We start from the raw sequence: 14,306 nt of genomic DNA, 5'->3' as shown, positions 1-14,306 counted from the left end.
CTCTGCACCAATCATTCAACTCCCTGATTGGTCGCTACCTTTTGAGATAATGTGTGATGCTAGTGATTACGCTGTAGGTGCTGTCTTAGGACAGACTAAAGATAAGAAGCATCATGCAATATCTTATGCTAGCAAAACACTAACAGGACCACAGCTGAATTATGCAACAACTGAAAAAGAACTGTTGGCTGTAGTGTTTGTTGTAGACAAGTTTAGATCTTATTTAGTTGGAGCAAAGGTGATTGTTTACTCCGATCACACAGCTCTAAAATACTTGCTCACTAAAAAAGATGCTAAACCAAGATTAATAAGATGGATCCTACTACTCCAAGAATTTGACTTAGAAATTAGAGATAAAAAGGGAGTAGAAAACTCGGTAGCCGATCACTTGTCTAGGATGCAAATCGAGGATAAACAGGATCCACCTATCAACGACTACCTTCGAGACGACACACTCCTCCGAGTTTCAGAAGCCTACCCATGGTATGCAAACATAGTCAACTACCTGGCGTCCGGATACATACCACCTGGGGTAGACAAGAAGAAGCTTGTTAAAGAGAGTAGGGTGCACCTATGGGACGATCCTTACCTCTACAGAGTCTGTCAATATGGCATACTCAGGAGATGTGTTCCCATGGACGAGGCAGTAAAAATAATGGAAAAATGCCATGGGGCAGAGTACGGAGGCCACTATGGAGCATTCAGGACCCATGCCAAGATATGGCAGAGTGGATTCTACTGGCCTACCATGTACGAAGATACAAAGAACTTCGTGAGGAGATGTGCAAGGTGTCAGAAGCATGGGAACATCAATACTCGTGATGCAATGCCACTCACAAACAACTTACAAGTCGAGATATTCGATGCTTGGGGCATAGACTACATGGGGCCATTCCCTTTGTCACAAGGGTGTGAGTACATCCTAGTGGCAGTAGACTATGTGTCCAAGTGGGTCGAAGCAATGCCCTGCAGAGCAGCCGACTCTACACATTCGATAAAGATGTTCAAGGAAGTCATATTTCCATGCTTCGGCACCCCCAGACTAGTTATCAGTGATGGAGGGAGCCACTTCATTGACAGAAGATTCCGACGGTTCTTAGCTGAAGTGGGGATAAGGCACAACATTGGAACACCCTATCACCCTCAAACGAGCGGACAAGCAGAAACATCTAACAAACAAATCAAGAACATTCTGCAGAAGACTGTCACTAAGATGGGAACCGGCTGGAAAAGCCATCTACCAGATGCACTTTGGGCATACAGGACCGCATACAAGACCCCAATTGGTATGACACCATACCAACTTGTATACGGTAAGACATGCCATCTACCGGTAGAGCTAGAGCATAGAGCTCACTGGGCAATCAAGAAATGGAACATGGATTTGCCCTCGGCCGGAAGAAATAGAAAGCTCCAAATCTCCGAACTAGAAGAATGGAGAGATAAAGCCTATCACAATGCCAGGATCTACAAAGAGAGAACAAAAAGATGGCATGATAAAAGGATCAAGCAAAAGGAATTTCATCCTGGGGATAAGGTTCTCATGTTCAACTCAAGGGTCAAGTTATTTGGCCATGGAAAGCTAAGGAGCAAATGCGAAGGACCATTCTTCGTTGTTGACGCCGCGACTCATGGAGCGGTAACACTGCGGGACGACGACGGCAACATCTTTAAGGTAAATGGTCATCGTCTTAAAGTTTTCCATGAACATGAACCTTTAGAAAAAGAAGTTGATATGATAGAATTTGAATCTAACATAAAGTCTTAAAATCCACATGTCCTTCTTTTTACCTCCTTTTGTTAAAAAAAAAAAATTTGCTAAACCAATATATTTAGTTCCTTTTGTTTGGAAATAGGTTTTAAAAGGGTTTTAGATGATGTAGGATCGAAGTTGGGCCGCCGAACACCCCAAATGGGGGTCGGCCGACCCCTCTTCTAGGGGTTTTGGCCCAAGGGGGAATAGGTTTAGAAAGAGGGGAATGAATAGAGTTCGGTGGTGAAATTCAAAATCCTGAAATATAGGGGTCGCCCGACCCCCAATATTTTGAGTTTTGAAATCCCCTGGAGTCTCGGATCGTCCCTCAAACGTTCCACGACGCTCCTTTTCAAAATTCAAACTCTCAGGCTCCAAACACATCTATTTATCCACCCTCTTCTTCTTCTTCCTCCTCTCAATTCATTCCTTCTCATCTTCACCTCGAACCAGACTCTCCTAGCCTCCATTCCTTGCCAAGAGATCCGTCTCCATGGCTCCTCCAACTAAATCTTCCAACCAAGCCATTCGCTCCAACTCCCCACGTCCGCAAAGGTCTCTAACTGAGAGCTTGGAGTTTGCCCTAGCCGTCAACGTGCTGGAGCCTGAACCACTAGCCATGGTGCCGCCGGCTGGAGGGCCGACGGGCCCCATGTGGGGGTCGCCCGACCCCAAGAGGGGTTGCCCGACCTCGCCCCGGGTGACCCAGCGCTCCGCGTCGGCCTCTCGTTCGCTCACACCGCGCAGGGGCATCGGCAAGTCCCCTGCTCGAGCCGTAACGCCGGTTCGACCTACCACGGGCCAACTTGCGCTGCGGGAGAAGGCGCCGATGGCCACCAAGCAGGCCATCACCATCTCCTCCGACACGATCCACACCTCTTCCTACTCGCCGTCCACCCCAACCTTTTGGAGGAACCACCAAGTGGTGGGCGGTGGGCCGGGAAAGGGGAAGGTGCTGATCCCGCCGTTGAACTCTAAGGAAAAGATGGAGTTGCGAGAGTCCTTTGACTCGTCAGCAAGTCCATCCATCCGGCGGAAGATGGATCCACCTCCGATCAACGGTGCGCCTGGCAAATACGAAGAAGATCCAGAAAAAGGCGACATCGAGAAGCTCCTGGAAGTCACAGCTAGCCTTAGAAAGAAAAATAGGATCTTAGAGGAGACAGTGTCGGAGCTCAGGATGGAGAATCTTGAGTTAGAAGATCACTTCCGCCACCTGCGCATTAGCACCAGCGCTAAAATCAAGCGTTTGGCACAAGCAATTGGGCGGGAGGATCTCCTCAAACCTCCATCTCCCTAAATAAATTAGTTAGTTTAGGTTATAGGCACTATTTGATTATTTAGGTTTGATTACTCAATTTTATTTTCCAATTTGTCAACTTTGAATTTCACAATGTAAAAGTGCCTATACAATTGAAATTTGATTTAATAGAGTTGTTTTTGGCCCTGCTGGTGTGTTGCCACCAGCAGGACGTCTGCATTTGATCATCTCTCTCTGTTGTAAGTTCAGCTGCACGAAAACTGCAAGTGTGGGGGGGTCGCCCGACCCCCCAACTTCATCTCTGAACTGTCGTGAGCATGGAACAACACTGCATACACCTCGGCACGTCATGGCACCGAAAACAGGCGCGATGAGGGGGTCGCCCGACCCCCTTTCTATGGCAAAAGGAAACGACACAAGTGCAGAAAGACTTCCCGAGGGACGTAGAATCGAGTGGCAGGGCCAGGAACCTCCAGGTGGGGTCGGCCGACCCTTCCATGGAGCCCTGGGCCCACCAGGCAGCTTCTATACGACGAAAGACATCTTTCCTGCCCGGTTTGCTAATTCTTCCCCCTCTCAGTCTGTCCAATTCTTTACCTTTGTGTCACAATTAAAATAAAATTTGATAGTTTAAACTTGTTTGCAAAATAAAAAGTGAACTGGTTCATGATTTAAGAGAAATAGTGACATAAATTATGGTTCTTACAATTGTTCATCCTCATGGGTAAAAATCTATAGGAACCATATTGACTAAGTTGTTGATGAAAGTGATATAACTCTTGGCTAAGAATTCATAACATTTCTATTCAAGGTACTTAGAGATTTGTTTCAAAAATATCACAAAACCATAGTATCATTTACTCCTCATTAGCAAGAAATTCCCACTAAAAGCCATACACTTAGATATTCAAGTAACCATTTTATGAAATACAACCTGCTTTTGTAATGAGTTTTGTCAAAACCTTGTTGACCCTAGTGAGAGTTGTATCATAGTCACAAGATCAAGATCACGTACACACCACATATATATATGCTGCTTCTACACTGGAAGTACGCAACCACATGTATTGTGCATCCACTAAATAGGTTGCTCCATACTCTAAGTGTTAGAACACCTCTCTAAATATTGTTTAGAAAATGAGACATAAAAGGGCTTGGCAAAATAAAAGAAAAAGAAAAGATGGACATGTGCATGTCCATGAAAAAAAAAATTGAGCACATAAAGCTCGAAGAAAAAGAAAATCTAGCCATGTCTCAATATACAAGTAGAGAGAGTGTAGTAAATAAAGGAGCAACCTAGTCCACCATATAACACACTTGCACATCTTGATCTATGACTATGACACTCCTCTCTTTGGATCCTTGTTTTTGACTTAACAATATTTGCAAAGTAGAGTATGCTACCTTGTTTATCCCTACCAAGCCCCATATAAGCCTATAATTATAGGATGAAACAAGTTGGCATTCATGCCTTGGTGAGGACTACTAAAAAAAAACTTTGAGTGATCTAAAGCGCTAAATGAGGAGTAGGATTGAACTATGTGACTTATTTTAAAAAGTGTCATAAAAACTCTAAGTACCAAGAATATGAAATTGGAATTTGATCTTGTTCTGAGAGTTGTTCCTTTTCTCAACCTCTGAAGGATATATGCTAGACACTTACACAAAAACCCATTTGGATGAACTATGTTCGAACTAGCATTTTATGCTCACCACTATCTTAAGTTAGAAACCATTGATCACTCATTTTTAACCTTTACTCGAGGACGAGCAAAGACTCAAGTGTGGGGGGTCTTGTTGACGGTATTTATACCATGTTTTCTACTATCATAACCGTCAACATAAGACTCATTTTGGGAGAAAACAACCAAACAAAGTAGTAATATAGGTACATATAACCTAGTTCCACATGTACATGCTACTATTTGGTTGCAGGAGTAAGAACAGGTACTTTTCAAGGGTCCAAACACTAAGAAGGGGTGAATAACTAAAGATCAGTGACACCAGTAACCAAGACAACATTATAGTCATGAAGAGGAAGACATGTAGGACAGGGCTGACACCCTAACCCCATAGAATTGGGGTCGGGCGACCCCACTTTGGTGGGTCCCACAGGTCAGCTCAACTCCACCGACATCAGAGAGCCTCCAGGACACTGCAGGTGGGCCCAACCAGCCAGATAGGGGGTCGGCCGACCCCACTTCATGGCGGTTCCAGGGTCGGTTGGCCTCCCACCGACCTTGCCCACATGTTGCACATGTTAGTTTGCCTCTACCGTTGATCAGATGGCGGTTGTGAAGTCGGTTTGATCCAATGGTGCATGATGAAGATGACGCGGATCGCTGACGTGGCACTGGAGTAGCCCCTACTCCATCTCCCACTATAAATACCCCCCTATTCCTTCACTTAAATGTCATGTATCTTAGGAGTAAACTACTTTAGTAGCTTAGTGCTATCATAGTGAGTAGAGAGTGAGGAGTTCCAAGGAGGAGTCCCGGCCTGTCGGGAGTCTTCTTCGCGGAGCACCTCAGCGGAAGCAGGTCTTCTTGTAAGTCTTACTTCTGAGTCTTTTCTAGTATTTAATATTTGGTCTGGTACTTTAAGTATAAGAATCCTTTACTGGCACATTGCTTGATCTTGAGTGCTCTTAGCTTTAGCTAAGCTTAGGGTAGCAAGAGCTAGTTTAGACGTGGTGTCTAGACTACTTCTTGCCAGTGTGGACTCCTTGTCGCAGTTGTGTAGACACCTAGTGTGAGAGTGACAGTCCTCGCTAGGCGGAAAGCTCCTCGTATCTGTTGTAGGCAAGTTGCAAATAATAGTTGGGCTGAGCAGGGTAGTCGCTTAGGAGACGGGGAGGTGAAAAACCTCGTTAACTCAATCCTCCTTTTCGGGTATCGCCCTCAGTAAAGAGTTAGGAGAAAAACCTTGACTATACTTAATTACCAAGACCAGGCATTAATACTAGTTGGACCTCTCTACCCCATTATCCTAGACCCTTTGATCATCACCTAACGATCTAAAGCCTAGTTAATTCACTTCGCGTTCCCCGTGGAAATCACGATACCTGGAATACTCCCGGTGAAGGCTACATTGACTACCGTACGCTTGCAGTATAACCGTTTGCCACTTCTGGTGTCAACACCGAACAGAACCTTCCACCACGGGTGTTGACAGCGTTTCTGCAAATTTGGCAAAATAACCCTCGAAGGAGTTAAATACTCCCTCGAGGGCTCGGGGGCTACCCCCGCGGGGTCGCTCGCGCGCCCCCGCGGAAGCTCGACCGTAAAAGCGAAAGTCTCCACTCGAGCGCCAGCGCTCGAATGAAGACTCGAGGGCTACTGTCGAGGGTATCAACAAGGGGTACCCTCACCAATGCGTATAACGAGACCATCCGTGCATAAAACTAGCTCCTCGATTCGACGCTCCGCCCACACACACGCGCGGCCATCGACGGCCGCAGCCTCGAAGACGGAAATAGCGTCGAGCGAATCGATCAGGGCTCGGGCGACAACCGCCGTCGAATACGGAAGCGGGCTCGAGCGAATCGAGAGGCGTCGAGCGCAAGGACACTGTCCACCGCCTGACGCGCGCACGAGAGCCAAGGCATTTAATGCACCTGACGCTTCCCCACCTAACACATGGGTCACGGGAGGCGTGATAGGGAACAAGCTTCTGTCCCGTCGTTCTTTTTGCAGCCTTCCCACCGAACGACCTAGGGCGTGTCAGGACGCGGGAAACAAGGACGGAACGTCTAATCGAGACCCCCTCGAGACACCCAAGGTCAGCGCTCCAGATATCGACACCTCGTACGGCGTCCGACCCTCGACCTCACCAGGCTCCTTCCTGGAGACGAGTCGGGCGTCGACTGACAACACCACAACTACCCCGCCGGATCAGCCGCCATACCGTACGAGCGTGCGACCTCAGAACCCGCGCGAGGCGGCGTACAGGGCGGAACGCAGGAGCACGCGTAATCATCACCGGGTTATCAAGATGGGACGGCTCGAGGCCATGCTGTACGGAAGCCTCGAGTAGGTCAGCGCTCCATGCGGCTATCGACCCCTACTCTAACATCTACGCATGTACCCTAGGTCTCTCCTTGGAACTATAAAAGGGGAGACTCAGGAATAGAAAGGGGGGCTCACACATAGGAGATCACGACACAAGACCACGCTCATACGCAGTAGAGCTCCACACTTCATACCACGCTTGTATTCGCCCCTGTACAAGCACTTAGGTGCAAGATAATACAAACTCTCCCCCCCCACTGGACGTAGGGCCTTCTCTTGCCCGAACCAGGATAAATCTCTGTGTCTTCTTGCATCACCATCCGGGGAAGGGAGCACGCATACAAATTCACTCGTTGGTGTGACCCCCCGTGGGAAAAACACCGACAATTAGTAGTAGAGCAAGGCAAGAGCTAGCAAGGAGAGCTTGTCTCCTTGGAAGAAAGGATCTTCTTGGTATGAATAATATTCAATCTTCTTCCATGAGCAAGTTCTATTCATCTTTATATGATTATGCATATGAACTAGAGTATGGTTGTGTTCTTATCATGTTCATAGTATATGAACTAGTTCATAGTTCTTGTGCGATGTTCTTGATATGTTCATCATTGTTCTTCATTGTTCATCAGATTACTATGATTAAGATTAGAATTTGGAATGGGATGATGGTTCATTGTGCTGTGATGGTTACTCTTAGCCTAGCCTGTCACTCCGAATGGGTGGGGCCTGTGGGGGTTAGGAGTTGTTTCCAATTATGTGAACATGGTGTTCAGCTATGCAGGAATCAGTCGATGTGCGGGTATCTTTTGGGTAGAGGGGTAGGTGGCAGGGTAGTGACAGCTCTATCATCCTTGGCATTCCCCCATGATCAGGTATTCTGATAGGAGTTTTGTAAAGTCTCTATCGGCTGGGTATCCAGCTGGGGGGATCTCCCCTCATCTCAGGCTTAGTTCTAACTCTATTTATTGCTAATTAGATGATCCGCTAATAGTTCTATGCATAGATATATGTGACCCATGCCCGCTCAAGTAGATTTATTTCTTTATTCTTTATTTATTATTTCTCTTCTATTTTATCATTGAGGTTGATCCAATGTGTGTCCACTATCTTGAATATCATGTTTATTCTTGTTTACTCTATGTCTACCAAGCATTCAATAAGTAATCATGTTTACACCATGTTTGATCCCTTTGCCTTCCTACGAGAATTATAAATTCGACTCCCTTGAATACTCACGGGTTGAAATGCTACAATGATAGTTCTGTCCGCTTGTAGTTATATTACTTCTTCATTCATGAACTATCGATTGGTGTACCTAAGTACCATTACTTAAGATTGTAATCCTTGTGCACTTTCAAGCGTAGTGCCACAACTTTGCATATCGCAAGTAAGGATGGTTAGGAAGGCCAATCCAGCATTCCTAATTATTGTTACCAGACTGCACTGCTAAGGCCGGCACCATCGAGTTGCCTTGGGTTATCTCTCTGATGTAGTGATAGTTATGGTATGCCAACACCCAACATTTCTGGTGCCATTGCTAAGGATGGATCTATGGTCTATTTTTAGTAGTGACGCTAAGAATTGCCAACAACCGGCCCAGTGGTCCACATGCTGACGCGACACATAAATATGTTGGCGGCCATCATGGGGAAGCCCATGGATCTCCTCCACTTCATCCTTGGAGCCTGCTTGGGTCTCCTCGCCTGTGCGCTCCTCCCCACCATGGCTGACGAAGCCATGGGTCTCTTCCCAATGTCAGGAGTGTCGGCTGGTGTTCTCGCCTCGACGGATGGCTCCTCCACTTGGGTAGGGGATGCAGCCCTGATTCCCCCTTCCGCTCCACTGCTCGGCAATGGGGGGTGGCCGCAGCGATCTCCTCCCTGGTCGTGGTGGCTGAAGCAATCCCTTCCATGGTCGAGGGAGCCGCAGGTTGTGCAATGGGCTGCTCCATGCTGGTCTGCCCCGTGGCAGCTTGCCCCATGGTGGTCTGCTCCATGGTGGCCGGCTTAGATGGCCCTGAGCTCCCAACGGAGCTAGGGTCAACATACGAGGCGACACTACAGTATCATCCAATTATAAATGCTGGAATTTTAACGTTATGAAAGACACAGCTATATTTTTCTACTTACAGGTTGGATCTCCTGTGCGACGTTGAGAAGAAGCTACGCCTGGCATAGCCAGCCACCATAGCTGGTTGCGCCTGGTACGGGCGCGCCTGCTCGTTAGGGGCGTGTACAGCAGGCGAATCTTCAGCGGCTCATTCGCCAGGCGCTGGGACCACCTCTGGGCGGTTCAATGGCTTGCGGACCAGGGTTGGGGCTGCCTCCTCTTCCTTGTCGTCATCGTCAACAACTCGGAGTAGCCATCGATGCTTCGGTGCTCGGATGCCCGCGGTCGAGCCTTGGCTGGATGAAGGTCCTTGCACCGATTCGGTCAGCACCACTACTACTCGGGATAGCCCTCTAGCCATCAGTCTCTTGCCGGCGACCCAGTCATCGGTGGTCGGCGCTAGGTGATCATCATCTTCGTCACTACTGGTGTATCGATAACACCAATCAATGTTGTCCATAGGCGGGTCTACCCCCACCGGGTCCTCCATGTCGGTCGCCAGTGATACATACACTAACGCTCGTTCAATGTCTCCGATCTGCAAGACGATGGTAATAAGATGTGAGAGGAAGAGAACGACAACTAACAAAAACGCAAGTCAGGTAAACTCATTCTTTACCTTTGGAGCTGGTCGACCCAACTTGTATGCATGCATCTGGTTGTCACTATGCACGAAGTTGTTGTCCACAAAATTAAATAGCTCGTTGATCCTGTGCTGGATCTCTGGCTTCTCTAGGTTGTGCTTAAGCATCTTGGTCGAGTCCTAGCTTCCCTGGTACTCATAAGCCGAATGGACCCTCCACTGGCACAGCAGAACTTGTCGGCTGAGGAAGTTGCTGACCACGCCAGGCCCATCCAGACGCGACCACTCCATCAGGTTCATCAATTCTTCCACCTGACCGATGTACTCTGGTCAGTATGTCTAGCTGACCCTCTTCTCTGGAACGTAACCGACATCACAGTTTACGGGAAATAAGACCCAATTCTATATACTCAAAAGCCCGTCAACAGTCCTCGATTGAAGGAAGATAAGCATCAGATGAACATATTTATCACTGATAAAGTTCCACTTGTATTCTTAGCTTGTTCAATGCAGGGAATAAGGAAATGAGCCCTGTGGGCCCAACAACCTAGGTCGGTCGACCAGGGTTTGGGCCCACCAGGGGCTCCCCTCCATGGCATGAGCCATGGCATACTCCAAGGAGTCAATCCCAACCCTTGGATACAAGTGTGCTTGCCCTCAACGACTCAAACACTTAGCACATGGATCCTTGGGCCTACATGAAAACAAGCAAGTGTGCAACTAGACTCAAATTTGGACAACACTTCACATGACAAGTTGGGACACCACCAGGAGGCCAGAGGTGGGCCGAGGCCCCAAAGGTCAGTCGGCCGACCAACCAATTGGGTGATGCCACCTAGCCCGACCTCCCACCGACCTAAGGACCTTCCAGAAGGTCAGTGGGACCCATAGTCAACCAAAGGGCAGGTTGACCGACCTACATATGGGCCCCATCTGGAGTCGGTTCACTCCCATTGACCTTCCTCATGTGTGGCCATGCTTCTGTAACGCTCCTAGTGTTAGGTTGCATGTTAACCATGAGCATTGCATCAACATAAGCATCATCATGCTCATTCATAAGCATCCATCATGATCACATGGCAATGCTTCTGTAACACTCCTAGTGTTAGGTTGCATGTTAACCATGAGCATTGCATCAACATAAGCATCATCATGCTCATTCATAAGCATCCATCATGATCACATGTCATCTTATGTATACCATGTATGATTGAATTGCTTGTGTGACTTGATTTGAGTAACTATAATGGATGACCAATGCATATTAGTGTACATTGTCTTCCAAATTACTTTAATCATGTTTAGAGCAACATTTTGAACAAAGTTCATGTTGGAGGTTTTGGCCAAAAAAGCCCCTAGGTCATGGTTAGCCCTAGGTTGACCTAATTGACCCCCTAAACCTCTTTTCAAAGATGTTTTATGAAACTAGTGCTAGAGACCTTGCATGTAATGACATCTAAAACAAAGTTGTAGTAAATTTCATAAGCTACAAAAGTTATGTGGATGACTTTTTATGAAAATGCTTGGAACACACTCAAAATTAGCTCACAGGACAAAAATCAGGGCTGTTTCCACACTTAGCCAAATTTGCCTAAGTCTGAGTCGACACAGTTTTGAGGTAGGGTACTTGGGAGCTTTGTAGTTTGAAATCTAAGCCGAACCAGACTTTTACCTTTTAAGCAAACCTGTAGATCTCATGTAGCTCTATCCAGAGGATCAAGTTTGAGCCAAAGCCATCGAGTGAGCTGAGAGTAAAACGTCGACGAACTTCGGGATTCAGTCACTGCAATCGGCGTTTTAAAAAAACGTTTCAGTTTGGACAGAGCTCACCCGCCGCTGCGTGTCCGGCCACCTGTCGGCCGTACACCATCAACGGCCCCCCCTGTCAGCTCCCATGGCGTCCACAAGTCGCCACGCACCGAGTGGATGCCTCAGACGCGACCTCCACTCGCTTAGAGCCCTCCATTTCGCTCCGCCATTGCCATGGCGAGCTCCGCCGCGCTTCGGCGAGCTCTTCCGGCCGTTCCACCGCGTCTCCGGCCAAGCCAGTCCGCCCAGAGCTCCGCCTCGACGTCCTCTACCTCGACGTCCACTTCTTTCCCCTAGCCGAGCAGTGGTGAGGCCGCATTGCCAACCCCGTCGCGAGCTCCACCTCGCCGGAGTTCGCAGAGATCACCGGCGACGTGGCCAGACCTCTCTGGTTCACCCCTGGCCATGATTCTTCTTCCTATAGCTTCGCCTTGAGTTGCTCTTGCTCGTCCGCAACCTCTACCGCGTCGTCGTTGCCTAGGTTCACCGGCGTAACGCCGCGCAGCACCGCCGCTCCGCCATTCGTGACGGCGAGCACCCTAGGGGCCAGTAGAGCACGAGTAAAGTAGGTCAACGAGTCCGCCTTGAGGAGAGGAACACATAGATGCCCTTGGATCCGACCGAGACCCCGCCGTCGTCCAGTTTTGCTGGCGACGAGCTTCTCCCCTGTCTCTGTCTCTCTGTCGCGTGGGTCCCCTCTGCCAGCAGACCCCACCTCTCTCTCACACTCTGGTTGACTGTGTAGTAGATCCTGTGATGTTTTTGTAAAATTCATATCTTGAGTTATACAGATCCAAATGGTGTGATTCCAATTTTGCTAGGTTCCTGTGTTAATCTTGTTTTTATTAAAAATATGAAACATGCCACGTTTTTGTAGAAATAAATAGATATGATTTAATCTTGATTTAATGGGAGGTAATTATATCCTGCGATCTGTTGATCAGGTGGCCATGCAAATTTAGAGTATGGTTACTTATGACATGTATAGGCTCTGATAAATTTATCATGATTTTTGGCGGTCTGATTGTGAAGTTATAAATATTTCTTGTTTAAATAGGAGTTTCTTGTGGTATTTTTAGTGAATAAATTATAACTTCTTTTATGATGAAACTTGCTGAGTATTGTACTCATGTGTAAACAAAGCTAGGAAAAATCTGAAATCTGTTGTTTGACACTTTTTGATAGGGTTTCACAATTATGCCTTGCATGCCTTTGCTAGCTTGAAATTTTTGTATCTCAAAATCTGCATGTGCCAGTGCCCTGAAAATTGTACAGTAACCTTATGATAGTACAGATAGCTTGCTGTAATTTTCTTAGAATTTTTGGAGCACTTGTGATGTATGCTCATTAAATCACCTTAATAATTAAATAAATAGAAAGGGTGATAATAGAAATGAGTTTAGACCTTGCCATGATGTTTTCTGGTGTTTCTTAGACATGTTCTATCTACTGGTGCATTTGGTTTGAACCAATGTTACATTCTTATCATGTGTAAAATATTATTTTTGCTATTTATGCCTTTCCTAGAGCATTCCTGAATAGCTGATAGCTTTTCTCCAATAACAGCTTGAAGATAAAGTCTTCTGGAAAGCTTGTCTATAACAAACTTGTAGCTAACTTACTTATCTACTTCGTGTCCAAATTTCATGACATTTGGTTGAGTAGTTTAAAAGTTATGAATGTTACAAGTAGCTGCTACGAAATGCTTGCTCTCTGGATTTTCCAGGACAGCTAGCCAACTTTGTATGTTTTAGCATATTTCGGTTGGGAATCATTCTGGGATGTCTACAAGTGAATTGTAGACAATTTGCTAGGCTTTCCAGAAAGTATCTACATGCTTAGTTTGGCCCCCTGAGGCTTATGTTGTAGCTGAAACTTATGGTTAGTTAATCGGTCCATGAAACCAGTGGCTAAGTGGGAGTAGCTAAAGTTGATTGACTTGTCTAGTTAGCCTCTCTACCAGAGTAGCTAAAGTTGATTGACTTGCTTGTTATTCATGATTTCCTTGAAAGGTGGAAGCTTATGCTCATGTTTGCACCATGTTTTATGTTTCCTTTGGCTGGTCATCATAGCATTATGCATCATATGTGCATTCTCCATATTTATCACCTTGTCATGCATACTTTAGGTGCACCCAAGGGCGTGACGGTCCTGGAGTACGAGCTGCCCGAGCCGGAGGAACAGCAAGGGCAGCCACCTCAAGGAGCTGAGGACGAGGACCTGCCGGAGTGCCCTGACCACCGTCCCTCTACTTACATTGAAGGCAAGCCCCGGAGCATTATAAGCCTCCTACTATTTTCCTATCATGTCTAGCTATCAATTGACTATGGTTATGTATTGTTGCATTAAGTGTTAGGCGTTGATATGACACCCTTGATGCATAATTAACTACCTTGTCCACCTCCTACCTTACCTAAGTAGGTCCAGTATCGAAATGATGCTTAGCCATGCTTAGCTCGGTAGAAGCCGGGTGATTTCCTGTCACCTGCGAGAGATAGGTGGATGATGATCACGGTTGGCTATATTTGCTATCGTGGAAATAACCATGTCCTAATAATAAACTTGAGACCGGGTGGGATGACGATAGTGCAGCAACAAGGCATGGAGGTCTTGGGTGTGAATCTATCCCCGTCTGTGTCGTTTAAGGACCGAATCGTTGTACGTCCCCGTGTCATGTTACGCATGCCTAACACTTAGTTGGCCGGATAAGTCGTTCTGACCGCGAAGCCTACGAGTGCATCTTCGGCCGGATACCCCGTTCGGTTTAAGTACGCACCCCGGTTG

Source organism: Sorghum bicolor, chromosome 3 (genome assembly GCF_000003195.3).
Source record: "Sorghum bicolor cultivar BTx623 chromosome 3, Sorghum_bicolor_NCBIv3, whole genome shotgun sequence".
Lineage (NCBI taxonomy): Eukaryota > Viridiplantae > Streptophyta > Magnoliopsida > Poales > Poaceae > Sorghum > Sorghum bicolor.
Note: the sequence above shows the minus strand (reverse complement) of the source record.